We start from the raw sequence: 18,621 nt of genomic DNA, 5'->3' as shown, positions 1-18,621 counted from the left end.
AAGCCTCGGGCTGCCTCGTAAGCACCAAAACCCTATGCTCCTCCCAATACCTAGCCTTTCTAGTTTATAATATTAACATGTTTAAACTATGAGCCGGCCCGCGACGGCTCCCCGCGATCCTCAACAGAGGATTCGCTAGACTCAAAGGAGATGGCTACCATGTCTCCGCCGCCCGCTCATTCTGCTTCACCCAAGGGTGATGACGAGGTGGCATCCCAAAGGATCTTCCCCGGCCAGGGGGAGATTCCAAAAATCATTAAGGTGGCGCCGCAGGATGACTCCTCGGCTGCCGGACACATGGGGGAGAAAGCCCCCACCGAGACTGGCAATGGGGGCCAAGTTCCCATCGGCCCTCAGCCGGATACCGTTCCGGAGACCTACACGGCTCCGGAGTCCAGCGAACGGCCTTCCCGAAAGGAGGAAGTGTGCTTGTTCCACCGGTGACCTCTGTCCAACCAGAGGAACTGGATAATCTACTGGAGGCGCTGCGAGGCGCCTCCATTGTGGATGAGCACCGTATCCTTATGGGTACGGTGATCGAAAAGGTTCAGTCCGCCAAAAGCGGACTGACTGAGGCCTACACTAGCCTTTTAACAGGCTTTGAGGTAACAACTGTAGAAAAAATATCACAATGTGGATGGTAGCCCCTGATGCTCTGTTCGGTGTCCGGAAAGGAAAAGCCGAACATGGGATCAAAATAATCTTTGCAGGAGTCTAACATAATATGTCTTTGCGATTAAGCAAGCGTCGCTGCTGGCTGGTGCTGCTCACACTGCGGAGGTCTCCGGACTGAAACAGAACCTGGAGCGGGCCGAGAAAGAGGTCGGCCTCGTGAAGAAGCAGCTGGAAGAAAGCAAAGGTATGCAGTAACCTGCGTGTATGTTTAGGAAGGATGAATGGTTCGTGCTGACTAAAGTGCCCTGAACTTTATTAGGGGCCACGACTGAGGTGGCGGCTCTCAAAAAGGCATTAGAGCGGTAGTCTGACTATGGCCTGTCGCGCCGATACCTAGCAGCTAGTTCGGACTTGTGAAGTGGCTTGTTGATGCCTACCCCGGCTAGAGGTTATAAAGCGGTGGTCTGCATCAAAGGTGTACAGATGACCTGTGCCCGCGTCAAAATGCACTAGGCGAAGATGGATGCCAAGAAGGTAATGACCGAGGGGCCACCTGAGGGCAAGGAGCATCGTTGACCCGAGATGTATTTTGAGGGTGTCTTGGAGGGGTCCCACATTGTTGCGGATCACTGTGTGAAAGACATTGTCTTTGAATGAATGTACTCGAGCTCCCTCTTCCTCGTATAAAAGAAGTTGTTTATGCAATATAATGCTTGTTATGTTTTTAAATTTTTACTTCCTGTGCGGCCGTGTTGTACGAAATATGAGGGTTAACCAGTCGTCGGCTTCTACCCACGTAGGTATTATGGGGGTGTTCGGGATGTAATTTAAACAATCTTGATCCAATTAGATGGTCCTTGAAGGAGTTGTTTAGCACAACGAACCAGGCAACCAGACTATGCTGCTATAACGCCCTCACTTAGCCATAGGAGTGCGACAATAAAAACATGGGTGCAGCCCCTAGTATCTGAACTAGAGTGCTATAAGCGTCTAATCAGGAAGTACCAATCCTTCGCGTAATGCGGAAGAAATCTCCAACGATTTGCAACCTCCGAACAGCTGACCGGCTCTTGCCGCATCATGACAGTCAGTTTTCGGCTTTCTCTACAGAGGTGCTCCTTTGGATAAACCAAGGCACAATCACAGTAGTGCTCCCTTTACTACCTTAGCCGATATAGCGGAACATATAGTAGCAAGCACAGGAGCCGGGCAACCCAACTATTGACCAAAGACATGATTCGGAGCCAATGCATATAATGCTAAATTTGGGGAGCCGAACTATACTTAAAAAGTGTTCGGACTTTTTGTTGCCATAGTGCGGGGTGTTGTGCAGCCCCTGGCGAACATGAAAATGTACCAAAGTGTACGGGTGCTACCTGGTAGGATTATCCACAGGGGAGCTGAAAGACAGAAGAAAGAAAGAAAACAGAAAAGATACGAAGGTAAAAAGCTAGAGTCCTACAGCTCCAGCTGCAAAATGTTCTCATTGTAATTTAATTAGTACGTCAAAGCGCATTGATACAGGTAGTGCAATAAGCAACAGGCTATTTGACATGCCAAAACCAAGGGAGAGCTGCATATGGGTCCTGAAAAACAGATAGAGTTATCGTTAACGGAATCACCTAAAAAGTCCCCCGTATGTCTGCGTTTCTCGTCGTCTTGGTATGTTGATCCTTCAAAAGGACCGATGACCACGACATCAGATAGTGCCTGTGGGATTGAGACCTGAAAAGGAAACAAGTAAAAGTGAAAGTATGTGTGTATCCAATGTCGGTTGAGCCGTACTACGGACCACAAGCTAGCTATGCCTCCATCGATGCCCATGGGATTTTGAGTGTGTAGTTATGTGCACGCGGCATGAATGCCACCACTTGATCGGAACTACGATGGAGGCTGGATTGCTAGTCGAACTCCTAACGAGCCGAGCTCTCCTGCTGCAGAGTAGTTCGGACCCTCTTAATGGTGTTCGTGGGCTCGGCAACCGAATTAAGGTTCTGCTTGAGAAGGCCGCTCTGTACTTCTGCTGCTAGGGCAGCGGTGTGCTCTTCTGTATGGAGGGAGCGTTCCGTATTTCCGTTGACTGTTATGACGCTGCGCAGACCGGGCATCTTGATCTTGAGATAAGCATAGTGTGGTACTGCATTGAATCGAGCAAACGCAGTTCGTCCAAGTAGTGCGCGATAGCCGCTGCGGAAGGGGACGATATCTAAGATTAACTCCTTGCTTTGGAAGTTGTCCGGAGATCCGAAGATAACCTCTAGTGTGATTGAGCCCATACAACGGGTCCCTACACCTGGTATGACTCCTTCGAAGGTAGTCCTGGTGGGTTTGATCCGAGATGGGTTAATGCCCATTTTTCGTGATGTATCCAGATAGAGCAGATTAAGGCTGCTACCTCTGTCCATAAGGACGCGAGTCAGGTGGAACCCATCGATTATTGGGTCTAAGACTAGTGCGGCTGAGCCACCATGACGGATACTGGTCAAATGATCCCGGTGATCAAAGGTGATCGAACATGATGACCATGGATTGAATTTTGGGGCGACTGGCTCTATCGCGTAGACGTCCCTGAGCACACGCTTGCGCTCCCTCTTGGGGATGTGGGTAGGGTATATCATGTTCACCGTTTTGACCTAAGAGGGAAACTTCTTCTGTCCCCCTATGTTTGGTTGCTGGGGCTCTTCGTCATCGTCCTCACTTTGCGATCCTTTTTCCCTGTTCTCGGTGTTTAATTTGCCGGCCTATTTAAAAACCCAAAAATCTCTATTTGTATGATTGGGTGGCTTGTCTGGGGTGCCATGAATCTGGCACGGATGATCAAATATGTGGTCCAAGCTGGATGGGCCTAAATTGATCTTTTGGAACGGCTTCTTCCGCTGACCAGACTTAGAGCCCCTGAATCCAGCATTGACTGCCTTGTCCTCGGTGTTATCGATGTTGTTTCTGTCAGCGTTCTAGGAACGGGGGTCCCCAGACTTGCCTACCTGCGGCCCACGGCGTGGCTGAGCTAACAGGTCTGTACGGCCCATTTTCATCGACGAGGTATTCAAGACTCTTGCGAGGGGCCAAGTCTCATGAGACGGAAGACGCAAGACCTCCTCAGGAGCGGCCTCGGCAGGCAGGCTCACGAGGGGCGGAGACATCAAGGCAAGGCAAACCTCGCGAGCTCCTCGTGACGTGAGCCATGACCATCGAGACCAGGCGGGCGCCAGCGCGCGCAGCGTCCTTGTTTCCTCTTTGGTGACAAGGGGGCAAGCGCAGGCGTGGAGTGCCGATGAATCATGGAAAGGTTTCCATATCAGTGCAATGAGACCAAGACCAGCAGGACGGCAAGACGGAGGTCACCATGGAGCCCAAGACGGCGTCACCACCAGAGCCTTTTGCAGGCGAAGACTAGTTTTTTCAGGATAAGCTGTACTAGTTGTCCCCTTTCAATTTGGCCATTGTTGGCTCCCTTCCCGCTCAATATTTAGGGAGAGGACCAGGGCCTATATAGGTAGAACTAGCCACCACAATACGGAAGAGAAGGAAAAAGAACTCATTCAGAGGCATCTCACCCACACAAGTTCGCCAAGCACAAGAACACCTCAACCTCAGGAGGTTGTTCTTCCCCTTGTACTGTTCATCATCAGCCCAAGAGGCAATCCACCACCACCACACTAGAGTAGGGTATTACACCACAACGGTGGCCCGAACTAGTATAAATCTTGTGTCTTTGTGTTGAAAGTTCATGGAGTTCATCCGCGAGATCTTAGCGAGCTAGGGCGTGGATCGATAGGGAGATAACCCTCGCACGCACCCCAGTGTTCGAACCTCGAGGGTTTTGTCAGAACCCGTGATCCGACATTTGGCGCGCCAGGTAGGGATGCGCCGAAGCTTCCTTCCATCGCCCCGCGCCCCGTTGCTCCGTCGTCTCCATGGTAGACGCGCGCCACGCTCGTGCTGAGCGACGGGCTGCCCTCGCCGCCCGCGTCGCTCAGACGGATCCCATCGGCGGGCCACCGCGTCAGTCCCCGTCGCCTGCCGCCAATGCCGCCACTGGCCCGGCGGGGAACGAGCAGCAAGCATCCTCGCTGCACCCCTCGGTGCGGCGGGTCGGCCGCACCGCCACTCCATCGCTGACCCCGGCCAGTTCTTCTTCCCATGCACATTGCCCTCCCATGGACGCACGGGCCTCCCTCCTCATGGCGCACGAGCTCCTGCACTACCGACCGGTCAACGACCTCTACGAGGACTGCCTCGACCGCATCGCCAAGCTTGTCCGCGCCGCGGGGGGCTCCCCTGCGTCGTCCCTCTCTCCGCCTCGGCCTCCGCGAGATATGGGGGGCGTAGCTCATGGAGCGCCTCCACCACCTCTGCCCCAAGACGGCGCCCTGGCACCAAGGCGCACGGCTCCACGACGCGACCCGCCATGTCCCGTGCCCACGCGTAAAGAAAGAAGCTGTCAAGAAGTCCCTCGACCACAAGAAAACGCTCCGCCGCTCCTCGCGCCACCGCGCCAAGACCGACTGATGCAGCAAGACCGCGCGCCACCTATAGCGGCAGGGCATGGACCCCATCAAGACCAAGCTCCACCCCCAAGGCGGGCCCCGGTCACCACAGCCGGCTGCCGCGCTTTCACCCTCGAGCTGCGTAGCGTCGCCTGGCCGGGCAAGTTCAAGCCGGATCTGCCTCCTCGCTACGACGGCACCCCCGACCCCGCGGAGTTCTTGCAGCTCTACGAGCTGAGCATCGAAGCGGCCAATGGCGACGAGAAAGTCATGGCGAACTGGTTCCCATGGCTCTCAAGGATGGCGCCCGCTTCTGGCTCCTGGACCTGCCACCGGGCTCGATCTCCTCCTGGGACGAGTTGTGCAACCACTTTGTTGCCAACTTCCAGGGCACTCGCGACCGCCCTCCGGCTGCGGGTGACCTGCGCTGCGTCAGGCCGCAACCGGGAGAGACCCTCCAGAAGTACATCTAGCGCTTCAACAACGTCCACATCAAGATCCCCATGGTGATGGATGAGGCCATCACCTCTGCGTTCTCTGATGGCGTCCGTGACGTCAAGATGAAGGAAGAGCTCGCTATCCACGAGGAGCTGTGCACGTCCCTGGAGTTGTTCAACCTGGCGACCAAGTGCACAAGAACTGAGGAGGGGCCCCTCTCCCTCCTCGACCTCCCAGCCACAGACCCGGAGGAGAAGAAAGCCAAGGCCAAGGACGTGAAGCGCAAGGGAGCAGCCGTGCTCGCAGCGGAACCAGACACCAAGCGTGGCAGAGACCAACCAGAGTCATCCAAGAGCAGCCGTCTGTTCTGCACCTTCCACAACCTGAATACCCACAACACAAGCGACTGTCAAGAGCTCAGAGCCATTCGCGAAGGATGCTTCGGTCGACGTCCCGAGCGCAGCGACCGGGGCTACAGCCGAGGAGGAGGACGTGGTGGCGGACGCTGGGACGACCGTGGCCCGCTCCAGGAGTGGCGCGACCGGCCTCGTGAGGACCACTGGTAGGATCAGCCTCGCGAGGGCGCCTGGAGGGATCAGCCTCGTGAGGATCGTCCTCAAGGCAACGCCGGACTCCCTCCGTTGCTGCCACCGCCAAGAAGGAATGATGAACAGCATCAAGACGAGTGGGCTGGGGGCTTCCAGGAACCGCGTGCTATCCATCTTGGGCGGAGCCCAGGCCCCAGCCTCGCAGCGTATCTTCAAGCAGTTTTCTCGTGAAGTGAATGCAGTCCTCCCCAAGCTCGAAGCCACACGCCCGCTCAGATGGTCCCAGTGCCCCATCACGTTCAACTCGGCAGATCATCTCAAGTGCGCAGCTACCACTGGCGCCCTCCCGATGCTTTGCTCCCCAGTCATCAGCAACGTGCAAGTTACCATGACCCTCATCGATGGCGGCGTAGGGCTCAACGTCCTGTTCGTCGACACGTTCGACAACCTCCAAGTGCCATATGACCAGCTTCGGCCTACCAAGCCTTTCTCAGGAGTGACCGATGGTTCCACCACACCGATAGGGCAGGTCCGCCTCCCTGTCACCTTCGGGGAATGCAAGAACTACAACACCAAGCTCATTGACTTCGACGTCACACACATCCGTCTGCCGTACAATGCCATTCTCGGGTATCCAACCCTGGCCAAGTTCATGGCGGTGACCCATCACGGCTACAATGTCCTCAAGATGTCGGGAAGCGGTGGGATCATCACGGTCCCATGTGAAGAAAGAGATGCGGTGTGCTCCCTCAAGCGTGCCTTCCAAGCTGCAGCAATCAACGACCCCGATAGCAAGGGCGAGGGCCCTCTTGAGGTCATCCCCAAGAAGAAGAAGCAGTTGCGTTGTGCAGGACCTTAGGAGGGTGGCGTCATAGCAGGAGCCTCGTCAGGATCAGCGCCCGCTCCCGGGGCGCCTCCCTCCATCGCATAGGAAGGCGCTCCCGGCGCCCTTCTCAGGCAGGGCTTGGGGGCTTTCTTCTGGAAGGCCTCTGACCTTGCCCACATCACGAGGGAGGCGCTTGGGCACCACTTGGAGGCGTGCTTCATAGCACGTTTCCCTCAGGAGGGCACAGGGCAAGGATCGCCGACCGTTCAGGAGTTCATCACCAAGACCACCCAGGAATTGCAAGACGCAAGGGCCATGCGCGGCGACCGCCGCTCACGAGGCGCAGCTTCCCATCCAGGCGAGGATGCCGGACTGCGCGTCTGCATTGACGTTCCAGGGCTCAACAGGGCCGCTTCTCAGGAGCTTTTCTGGCCTTCGCGCGTGGGATGCTGCGAGGGCCCACCGCACAGCTACATTCGCATGCCCTTCGGCCTGCCGAGCCTGTCGTCCGCCTACCAGCGCAACTTGTGGTGCATCCTAGTGGCTCAGGAGGCCAGGCACCACGTCGTCCTGATGGAGATGGAGACGGTCCTCAAGGAACCACCTGAGCCCCCAAAGCCTCCTGAGGCTCAGGGCCCCGGTGGCTTGTTAGGAGCAATTGCTTCGCTGTGCACCTTCAGCTACCCCAACTCTCCTCCGTCAACATAACCAGGTGACATTTTCCAAGTTCATTTAGCTGGGAGCGCCCCTCGGGCTGCATCATTCCCAGGCCGTGTGGGTCCGTCCCTGTGGCATGTATCCCTTTTATGTCTTTAGCTTACCTTGTTGGGAGCGCCCCTCGGGCTGCATCATCCCCAAGCCGCTCGGGCCTGACCCAGTGGCACGTATCTCCCATGCACTTACTTAGGCCTGCTACTCTCATGTTTAATCTACCTATGATTAGTACATGCTCAACCGTCGCCTCCCACAGGGCCTCCTCACGCCGGCACGGCGCTGGTGCACGGGTCCGTCCCTGCCATGTCGAAAAACCTGAATGGTCGAGCTCTGGCTCGCGGCACGCCCCGCGCACGTCACCTCACTGGGCCCTCAGTGCCTTCACCCCCTCGCGGAGCAACCAGCGGTAGGCTGGTAACCATAACGGCAGATCGTGTTCTTCCTTGTGCTGGCTCATAGGAATCTCACGAGGATAACACCAGGCGGCATCGTGAGCTCCCACCTCTTCCAAGTAATCTGCTTGCACGTTAAAAGGGGGGCTCCTAAACATCGCAACTCAGGAGCTCTTACTAGCTCTCCAGCCCTCACCCGCTGGCCTTGACCACGGCACGTGACTTGGCATACCAGCGGCAACTGAGCTCGCTCGAGGGCCGGGACCTGAGGACGTAGAGCACAAAGGAGAGCATAGGAAAGGGGAAGGCTCGTATAGACCTGACCTAGCTACACTGCGGATGTTCGCGCACAGGTCTGGCGCATCACGAAGAATCGACCCCGGACCGCCAAGATAAGTCACGAGCTTAGATCAACTAATCGTTGGAACCTAGGGGACACGCTCGCCGCAGCCCTATTATGGCAACGTCCCCTCCCTTTCATATCTTACTACGGCTGCTTGAGCGCTAAAGGGGACCCCCTGAGCATTGCGCCTCAGGAGCTCTTACTGGACCTCGGGCCGCTCACCTCCTGGCCTTGACCACGGCACGCGACCTGGCATACCAGCGATGGATGAAGCTTTCCTGGGGACCGGGACATGTCAGCGTAGAGCAGCAAGCTGTCGCGAGATTGGAAAGGGAAGACCGAGCCTAAACAGGACTTGCGCTCACAAGGCTTCCATAATTGGGATAATATCAACAAAAGACATTGCAGACTCTTTACACGCCCCCACGGGGTACTTCTCGATTCCTCGCAGGGAACAAAAGACGAGAACCTAGGAGAATATTATCTACACACCCCCGCGGCCGACGCCATCATCAACAGTGGGCCGCAGGAGGCCGGCGTCAACCCCATCCAGGTCAGCGGCGGCCGGACTTTGCGGCCCTGCTCCGAGCGCGGCGAGAGCTCGGGGGCACATAGCTGTCATCGCTCGTCTCCGGAGTCTCGTAGAGCTCGGGAGAACCGCTGGACTCCCAAGAGTCGCTGCTGCTGGAGCAGCCGCGAGCGGGGCGCGCCTCATCCTGGCGCTCCCCTTCGGGGCAACACTCCAAGCGGCGACCCTCCGCGTCGAAGACCTTGAAGAAAAGCATGGAGGCGCCGTCGTACTCAAAGTGGATCGCGAGGGCGCCCTCCGCACGGCAAACCCACGCGACCTCGCACTAGCCACGGGTCATGAAGATCTTGCCGGTGGAGACTGCTTCAACCTTTGGTCTGGTCGCCGGAGCGTCGCAGTCCGCATGCTGCAACCAGAGTTTGAGAGGCCCGCTCGGCGGCATCACGTCAGAGAAGAAGCGCGGGAAGCGGATCCAGCGGCGTGGACTCCAGGAGCGACGACACTCGTCGCTGCAGTGCGCGCCGGCGCTCGTTGCTCCTTCCTCCCAAGCCCCTGGCTTGGGTGTGCAACGGCAGTGGATACCCAGGAGGAGGCCGCTCATACCAACGCCTCATCAACACCTGCATCGCCGCAGCGTCGCGATGGTGGACCGACCTCTTCTTCGGCGGAAGCAGCGCCAGCATGTCGAGGGGAATCTTTCCCTTCTCGTCAGCGGAGAACCTTCGGATCGGCGCCATTGAAGTTGCTACTAGCAGTAGAGCGGGGGAAGAAGAAGCAAGTGGAATGGGAAGAAGTGGGGGACGGGGGCTCCACCCCCTTCCTCATTTATAGCAGGAGAAGGCCAACCAGCGCCCCCCACGATCATAGGTAATGATGGTTTTCCTTGCATGTCGCACGGACTTGTCAAGTCGGGCAGTTGTCGAGGCAGCATGGGGAATCCGAGACGCCCACGTCCAATCAACCGCTGCGTGTCAACAGAGGCTGCAGGCTTTTGGGGCCCGCGGCGCTCCGTGCTTGACCTTTGGCTTTGCCTCGAAGCCAAGCCCGAGCGCGCCTTGGGCCCGGGGGCTACTGTCGGCGTTCTGGGAACGGGGGTTCCCAGACTTGCCTACCTGCGGCCCACCGCGTGGCTGAGCTAGCAGATCTGTACGGCCCATCTTCATCGACGAGGTATTCAAGACCCTCGCGAGGGGCCAAGCCTCGAGAGGCGGATGACGCAAGACCTCCTCAGGAGCGGCCTCGCAAGGTAGGCTCACGAGCGGTGGAGACATCAAGGCAAGGCAAACCTCGCGAGGTCCTCGTGACGTGAGCCATGACGATCGAGACCAGGCGGGTGCCAGCGCGCGCAGCATCCTTGTTTCCTCTTTGGTGCCAAGGGGGCAAGCACGGGCGTGGAGTACCAAGGCATAAAGGAAAGGTTTCCATATCGGTGCAACGAGACCAAGACCAGCAGGACGGCAAGACGGAGGTCACCATGGAGCCCAAGACGGCGTCACCACCAGAGCCTTTTGCAGGCGAAGACTACTTTTGTCAGGATAAGTTATACTAGCTGTCCCCTTTGAAATTGGCCGTTGTTGGCTCCCTTCCCGCTCAATATTTGGGGAGAGGACCAGGGCCTATATAAGTAGAACTAGCCACCACAGTAGGAAGAGAGGGAAAAAGAACACATTTAGAGGCATCTCACCCACACAAGTTCACCAAGCACAAGAACACCTCAACCTCAGGAGGCTGTTCCTCCCCTTGTACTGTTCATCATTAGCCCAGGAGGAAATCTACCACCACCACACTGGAGTAGGGTATTACACCACAACGGTGGCCCGAACCAGTATAAATCTTGTGTCTTTGTGTTGCAAGTTCGTGGAGTTCATCCGCGATATCTTAGCGAGCTAGGGCGTGGATCGATAGGGAGAAATCCTTCACGTGCACCCCAGTGTTCAAACCTTGAGGGTTTTGCCGGAACCCGTGATCCAATAGTTTCAACATTTGTATCTGTTGCATCGAGAATTGTCTTTGCTAGTTTTATCTTCAGGGGTGCCGGCATCGTTTGCATTGCTTTTGCTACGGGCCAACCAACTGTCCTCGCCTGCACCAAAGCGGGTCATGAGTGCCGTGAGGGATGCCATGGATTTTGGCTTTTCTTGGCCGAGGTGGAGAGCGATCCATTCATCGCGGATGCTATGTTTGAAGGCCGCTAGGGCTTCGGCATCCAGACAATCGATGATTTGGTTCTTTTTAGTTAAGAACCTAGCCCAGAATTTCCTAGCGGACTCTCCGGGCTGTTGAACTATATGGCTTAAGTCATCAGCGTCCGAAGGTCGAACATATGTACCTTGGAAGTTATCGAGGAAGGCCTCTTCCAAGTCCTCCTAGCTGCCAATAGAATTTGTAGGCAGGCTATTGAGCCAGTGCTGAGCAGGCCCCTTGAGTTGTAAAGGGAGGTATTTGATGGCGTGGAGATCATCACCGCGGGCCCTATGAATGTGGAGAATAAAGTCTTCGATCCACACCGCGGGGTCCGTGGTTCCATCATATGATTCCATATTCACGGGTTTGAACCCTTCTAGGAATTCATGATCCAAGACCTCATCGGTGAAGCAATGAGGGTGTGCGGCGCCTCTATATCGGGTCGTACCGCGACGTACCTCTGAAGGAGTCCGTCTACGGTTTTCCGCTCGTGCATGACTAAGTTTGTCACGTCTGCATAGGTGGCCGTCGTCGCGTGTCGAGGCATGTCCTCGCGATCCATAGATTGATCTAGTGTGTCCTGCTCTACTACCCAAGTCCTGTCGAAGGTCGTATGCACAACCCTGAGCTGTTTTGTTCTTGCCTTTATGGTGAGGTGAGGCGGTTTGGTGTTCCTCTTGAGTTGCTGCTTTACCCGGACCAAGTTGTGGTCGACCTGCCGCCTTGTGCAATGATGGCACGGGCTTGAGCGCCTTGTCGTCGCCCTGGGGTAGCAATCTACGCTTCGGGTAGCTTTTGGCTGGGCCACTACGGTTGTATTCTTCGGCGGCTAGGACTTTAGTCCATCTATCATTGAGCAGATCTTGGTCAGCTTGAAGCTGTTGCTGCTTCCTTTTTAGGCTCCTCGCAGTGGCTATTAGTTGGCGCTTGAAGCGCTCCTGCTCAAGAGGTTCCTCAGGCATGATGAAATCCTCTGTGCCGAGGCTCACCTCATCCTCATAGAGCGGAAGGTAATTGTCGTCCTCCGGATCTTCATGTGTGGCCTGTTTTCCAGGGCTAACCTATCCATCCTCTCATTCATCTTGTTCATTAGCTGTATCAACGGGGTCTTCGTTGTCTTCGGCATCATCGTCCATACCATCAATGTCCTCAGAGTCGTAATCGAGTGTATCGGTCGAATCCTCGACCGTGGCTATGAAGTGGGTGGCGGGTGGGAAGCAAAATTCTCCACTGTCAGCCCCTAGTTCGAGACGGATATAGTTTGGCTGTGAGTCCTCCGCCAAGGACAGGTTTTTTAATGAGTTTAGCACATCACCCAAAGGAGAGTGCTAGAAGATGTCTGCGGCGCAGAATTCGAAGACCGATAAGTGATCAAGCTCGGCGTCCGCGGGCTCACGTGGTTTGGAACTTACGGCCGGTGACGAGTCTGGAGTTCTACTAAAAAAGACGTCGTGAGAATTTAAATCTATGTGCGACTCCAACGCTGTGGAATCTGTGGCCTCCGTGGTGGGGTTGATCCTCCCGTCCTTGGATGGCGCAGCTTGCTCCGGATCTCCGGCCGGAGCGGATACAGGAGCAATCTCCTGGATGCAGCCAGATGACAGATTTAGGTCATGATCATCGGGGTGACCGGGAGAGGCTGCCGCGGTCTCGAATCCGACGAAGATCAAGTCTGCACGGATGTCCGCAACATAGTTCAAGCTCCCAAATCTGACCTGATGGCCAAGGGCATAGCTTTCGATCTGCTCCAGATGGCCAAGTGAATTGGCCCACAGTGTGAAGCCGCCGAACACAAAGATCTGTCCAGGGAGGAAAGTTTCTCCTTGGACAGCGTCATTATAGACGATTGAAGGGGCCATCGAACCTTTCGGCGATAGCACAGTGGAACTCTCAATGAAAGCACCAATGTCGGTGTCAAAACCGGCGGATCTTGGGTAGGGGGTCCCGAACTTTGCGTCTAAGGTCGATGGTAACAGGAGACAAGGGACACGATGTTTAACCAGGTTCGGGCCCTCTCTATGGAGGTAATACCCTATGTCCTGCTTGATTGATATTGATGAATATGAATGTTACAAGAGTTGATCTACCTCGAGATCGTAATGGCTAAACACTAGAGGTCTAGCGTGTATGGCTATGATAACGAGTCTCCTCTATCCGGACTAAGTCCCTTGGTTTATATAGACACCGAGAGGATCTAGGGTTACATAAGGTCGGTTACAAAGAAAGGAATCTACATATTCGACGCCATGCTTGCCTTCCACGCCAAGGAGAGTCCTATCCGGACACAGGTACAGTCTTTGGTCTTCGTATGTTCACGGCCCATTAGTCCGACCCATAGCCAACAGGCCAGACACCCGAGGACCCCTTAGTCGAGGACTCCCTCAAGGGGCAAGGCCACCCCCAGAAGCAGATGACCAAGACGCCCCGGCAGGGCCCTGTCGGGGCTCGCGTAGGCAAAACCACCTCACCAACCACTCCAACATGACCCACGTCGTTGATCAATGCGGTGTCAAGCCGCAAGATGGTTAAATGGCAGCCAAGCCATTTCCTACATGAGGAACCCACAGATGACACCCGTCCTGCGACGTGTCAAGAGAACAGGCGTGGAGCTGGCAAGACAACCCAGCAAGCCTTGTCGGGTAACCAGTGATGTGACACTAAGCGGTGCATTTAATGCGCCCTGTCAGCCCGTGGAGTTAGGTATGATAGCACTGTTTGCTATTATATCAGTGCATAATGACTACTTTGCCATTGTGGTGACCCCTTGATCTATAAAAGGAGTCCCGTGGCAACCATAGAGAGGGTTGGAAAGTTGATGAACCCACACCCCCATGCGCGCGTAGTCGCTACTGCCCAAAGGCAACCCCTACCAGGCAAGTGTACTATGCTTCACCACCTCCATTCCACCATCAATCCACCAAAGCAGGAGTAGGGTTTTACGCCTTGCGGCGGCCCAAACCTAGGTAAATTGCTTGTGTGTTCCCTGCCGTGCTGCCGTGCGCTGGTCTGCTCTTTGTGCAACGCGACGTCCCCCCTACTGAACCAGCAAGGGGCCGCCCGGTCCCATAGGTGGCCGCGGATTTCACGCGACAACCACGCCTCCCAGCTCTGTCGTCCCCTTGGTCTCCGAATCGTCGTCGTCGTCGCCAGTGACCCCCTGTCGTTGGTCTCCATCACCGTCAACGGGATTCTCACCGTTGTTGCCGCCGTAGCAAGTTCGTTGCCAAGTTAGGGTACAGACTTGACCTCTTTGTGTGGTCTACGATTCCGATTCTTGCACAAAGATATTTGCCATTGTTCTTCCCATGTATGAGATCAGTCTATCCACGAAAAGATTCCATTAGAATAGATTTTATGCAAAAACTTAGGGTTTGGTTTCCACCAAACTCATCTCGGGCCGACCGATCTGAGGATCTCGGTCACACCGATTTGGCCCTGGCCATTGTACAAGTACAATTCAGTCTGACCGAAGTGTACTGATTGGTGCGACCGAAATCACTTACTCTGTGAAATCCTAGCATCTCGGAGTAACCGAACTACATTTCGGTCTGACCGAAATTGTATGTTTAGACTCTATAAGTGCTTCGGTGTCACTGAGTTTGTCAAATCGGTAGCTCCGAAATGCTTTCTGTAAAAAAAACTAAAGTTAATTTTTTGCCTCAATATTTCTGCAAAACAAGCTGTACTTTGTGATGCTCGTCCACTCTATCTATATCCAACTATTCACAGGGTCAGTTTCAGCTATGTCAGAGGACAATGATAGCCAGAACAAGTCTGGAGAGCAAGTTAACCTCAGTGAGGGCACTAGTCCCTCAAGCAGCTATGATGATGGAAGCAAAAGCACACCCAGCAACTTGCCTAAGGAAGCAACTAGGCAAAGGAAGAAGAGAACTTCTAAGTCTGTGGATGAGGACTTTGTCATTAAGGAGGAGGTGACCTCAAAGAAAAAGGTGCTCAAGAAAGAGTTTGTTGCTGCTGCCACAAAGCCTGCTCACTCCAAGAAAGCTCCTGCTAAGAGGAAGCCTATGTCAAAAGCTAGAGCCTCAACTCGGGAAACCATGGAGTTCACTCTTGAACCAAGAGAAGGAGAGGATGCTGGAGCACAGAAGGGGAAGGAGAGAGAGAGATTCAGAAAGACTATTCCCAGAGCCATTGGCAAGCCATCTATGATGAGAGACTCTGATGAAGAAGAAGAAGATGAGGAGGAAGAGCCAGCTGCACCTCCACCAAAGACTCAAAAGCTCATGGGGGATACCATAAGGACTGGGGTTGCACCATCTAAGCCCAAGTTTTCCCCCAAGCCTCCAACTCAAGCTCAAGCCTCCAAACCATCTGCACCCAAGAGATCAACAAGGAACATATTTGCTGCTGAGAAGAATAAGGCCCCAGTGCCTGAGGCTCAAGAAGAAGATGATGAGCCACTAGTGCTCAGAAAGCTTAAGCACAAGATTCCAGATCATAATGATGATCATCCTATGGCAGAGAACATGAAAGAGAGGAAGGATGCAGGTCTGAGACTCTGGAGACAGACTAATCCCTATGCTATCAGGAGGAGAACTGATGTAGACTATCATTTCCACACCAAGGAACAACAGGATTTGTATGAGATAGTCTTGTTGGATAAGAAGCCCATAGTCTATGATATGAAGTGGGTTGACTGGGAATACATTGAGGACAATGAGGACTACTTCCCAGGAGTGCATGAGAGCTTCAGGATGAATGAAGTGGACGAGTTTGTTGGTCAGAAGTTGACCAAGTGGAACGATGAGATGATCATGCAATTCTATTCCACTGCTCACTTCTATCCAGATGGAAGGATTGTCTGGACGACTGAAGGTACAAAATAAATCTACAATCTTTAAATGGGCCAAGCTGACCAATGCCCCAAAGGAAGATGAGAATGACACTGATGTATATGCCAAGCCTAGGAAGGATCACAGCTCGATGGCCAACATGTACAAGACCATTCCTGATAAGGCCTTGGAGACACATAAGCCTAGGTCTATATACTATCTGTTGTCTGGTCTGACCACCATCAACACCATCTTGAGGCACACACTTTTGCCCAAGTCAGGAAATCATAGGATGATCTGTGGTCATTCAATCAACATGCTCCACATGTTTGATGTTCCCCAGAAGTTCGAGGTAATGAACCTGATTGTTGAGACAATGAAGAGAACAACAAATGGCCAGAAAAGATCATGTGGATATGCCCCTCAAATACAGGTGTTGATCAATTCCAAGATGGGAACCTCCACATATCTTCTTGATAAAGAGCATCTTCCCCTGGGCCAGAATTTGAGGATAATGAGATTCTCATGGATGCATCTCATCCAACTTGTCCAGAAGCTCAGGAGAAGAAAGAGAGAGCAAAGGATGCAAAAGCAGCAAAGGCAGCTAGTGCACCAGATGCTTCAATAGTGATGCTCAAGACCAAGCAGGATCAACTCAGGTATTTGCTTGAGGCTATAGTGAGAATTGAGAAGGGTTTGGCCACCCTGACTTAAAATCAAGAGAGTCTTGAGAGGATCATTGAGACTAAACTTCCTAATCTAGATGTGAAGGTCACAGAGATTCAGACCACTATGGAGAAGCTCCAAGAAGAAGCTGAGGACAGGAATGACACGCCAACCACTGATGCTTTTCAGAGAGTGCTAAGGGCACAAAGGTCTACAGCTCTGCCAGTTGTCAGAGACTCCAGGACTACCATTTCAGCACCTACAACAACTGTCTCAGTTATACCTCTAGTGTCAACCCCTCCAGCTCCTCAGACCTTTGCCGAAGCTTTTGCGGAAGGACTCCTCTCCATGCCGTCTACGCACACCGGAGCAAACATCCATAAAACCCCTTCAGGAGCTCCCGGAGATCGTGCCTAGAGTTTTGTATAGCACTATGCATTTTCAAGATTTTTGGTAACTTATTGCCAAAGGGGGAGAAAGTGTATAAATCATTAGTCTTCGAGAGAGAGAGAGTATTTTGTTTTTATTTGCCTCTCTTGCTACTTTGATCATTTGCTTGTTTGATTCCTATGCTACAATTTGTGCTTTGATTCGTGAGATACTCTTGTGATCATGTGTTTGATCATACTATGCCTTAATGTGTGCTTGCATGATGATATCTATGATATTTGTGTATGATTAATCATGTTTACCCTTGGTGATGAGTGCATGTTATTTAACTCTTATCATTTTGAGAGCTCCATCAAGATGTATGTGACATGGAAGAGTGACCCATGATCCTAATCGATTGTGCATTTGCATTCAAAAGCAAATTTCTAATAATGCACAAATTTAGGGGGAGCTCTTGCTTATCACATACTTCTCAAAGCGACGATGTATTTCATTCATATTATCATTTGTCGAAGCTTTGGTCTATATGTTGTCACCAATTACCAAAAAAGGGGAGATTTAAAGTGCAACTAATCCCCGAGTGGTTTTGGTAATTCATAACAGCATGTAGCTCATTGAACTAATATCCATTCAAGTTAGATATTTCAGAAAGTTCAATGATTTGCATGGCATGAACTAGAGATGTGGACCCCTCAAAATGCTAAGGACAAAGATTGGCAAAACCTCAAGACTCTTCATTTCTATTTTAGTGATCCAAGATCACATTGAGTCCATAGGAAAGCCAATACTATTAAAAGGGGATGAGGTGTTGCTTAATGGTCTACTTTCTCAAAGTGCTTAGTGATATTGCTCCAAGACCCTCAGCCACTTTCTCATTTCCACATTTGTCCAAAACTCAAATTCAAACTCGGCCTCACCGATTTGATCTATCCGGTGCCACCGAGTTCATTTGAACTAGCTAGTGCTAGAAACCCTAGAAAATTCGGACACACCGATATGGATCTTGGTCTCACCAAGATGGCCGTGCAAACTCTCTGTTGCCTATTGTAATTATTTTGGTCTCACCGAAATGTGTAATCGGTCCCACCGAGTTTGCTTGACATTCTCTCTATTGCCTTATTGCTTCACCTTGGTCTAACCGAGTTGATGCAATCGGTGCCACCGAGTTGATGTTTGACCTAAGCCCTAGCACATTGGTCCCACCGAGTTGATCCAGTCGGTCCCACCGAGATTCCTAATGTTCACATTTTGAACTAAATCGGTCTCACCGAGTTCTTCCATTCGGTCTGACCGAGTTGGGTCAAACGTGTGTAATGGTTGGATTTTGTGTGGTGGCTATATATGCCCCTCCACCCCTTCTCCATTTGTGAGAAAGCCATCAAAACATGCCTACACTTCCACTACTCATTTTCTGAGAGAGAACCACCTGCTCATGTGTTGAGACCAAGACATTCCAATCCAACCATAAGAATCTTGATCTCTAGCCTTACCCAAGTTGCTTTCCACTCGAATCATCTTTCCACCATAGCCAAATCTGTGCGAGAGAGTTGAGTGTTGGGGAGACTATAATTTGAAGAACAAGAGCAAGGAGTTCATCATCAACACACCAACTTTTACCTTTTGGAGAGTGGTGTCTTCTAGATTGGTTAGGTGTTGCTTGGGAGCCTCTGACAAGATTGTGGAGTTGAACCAA

The sequence above is a fragment of the Triticum urartu genome, chromosome 3A, assembly GCF_056163025.1.
Source record: "Triticum urartu cultivar PI428250 chromosome 3A, HENAU_Tu73, whole genome shotgun sequence".
Classification (NCBI taxonomy): Eukaryota; Viridiplantae; Streptophyta; class Magnoliopsida; order Poales; family Poaceae; genus Triticum; species Triticum urartu.
The sequence above is the reverse complement of the archived record's forward strand: the minus strand, read 5'-3'. Positions refer to the sequence as shown.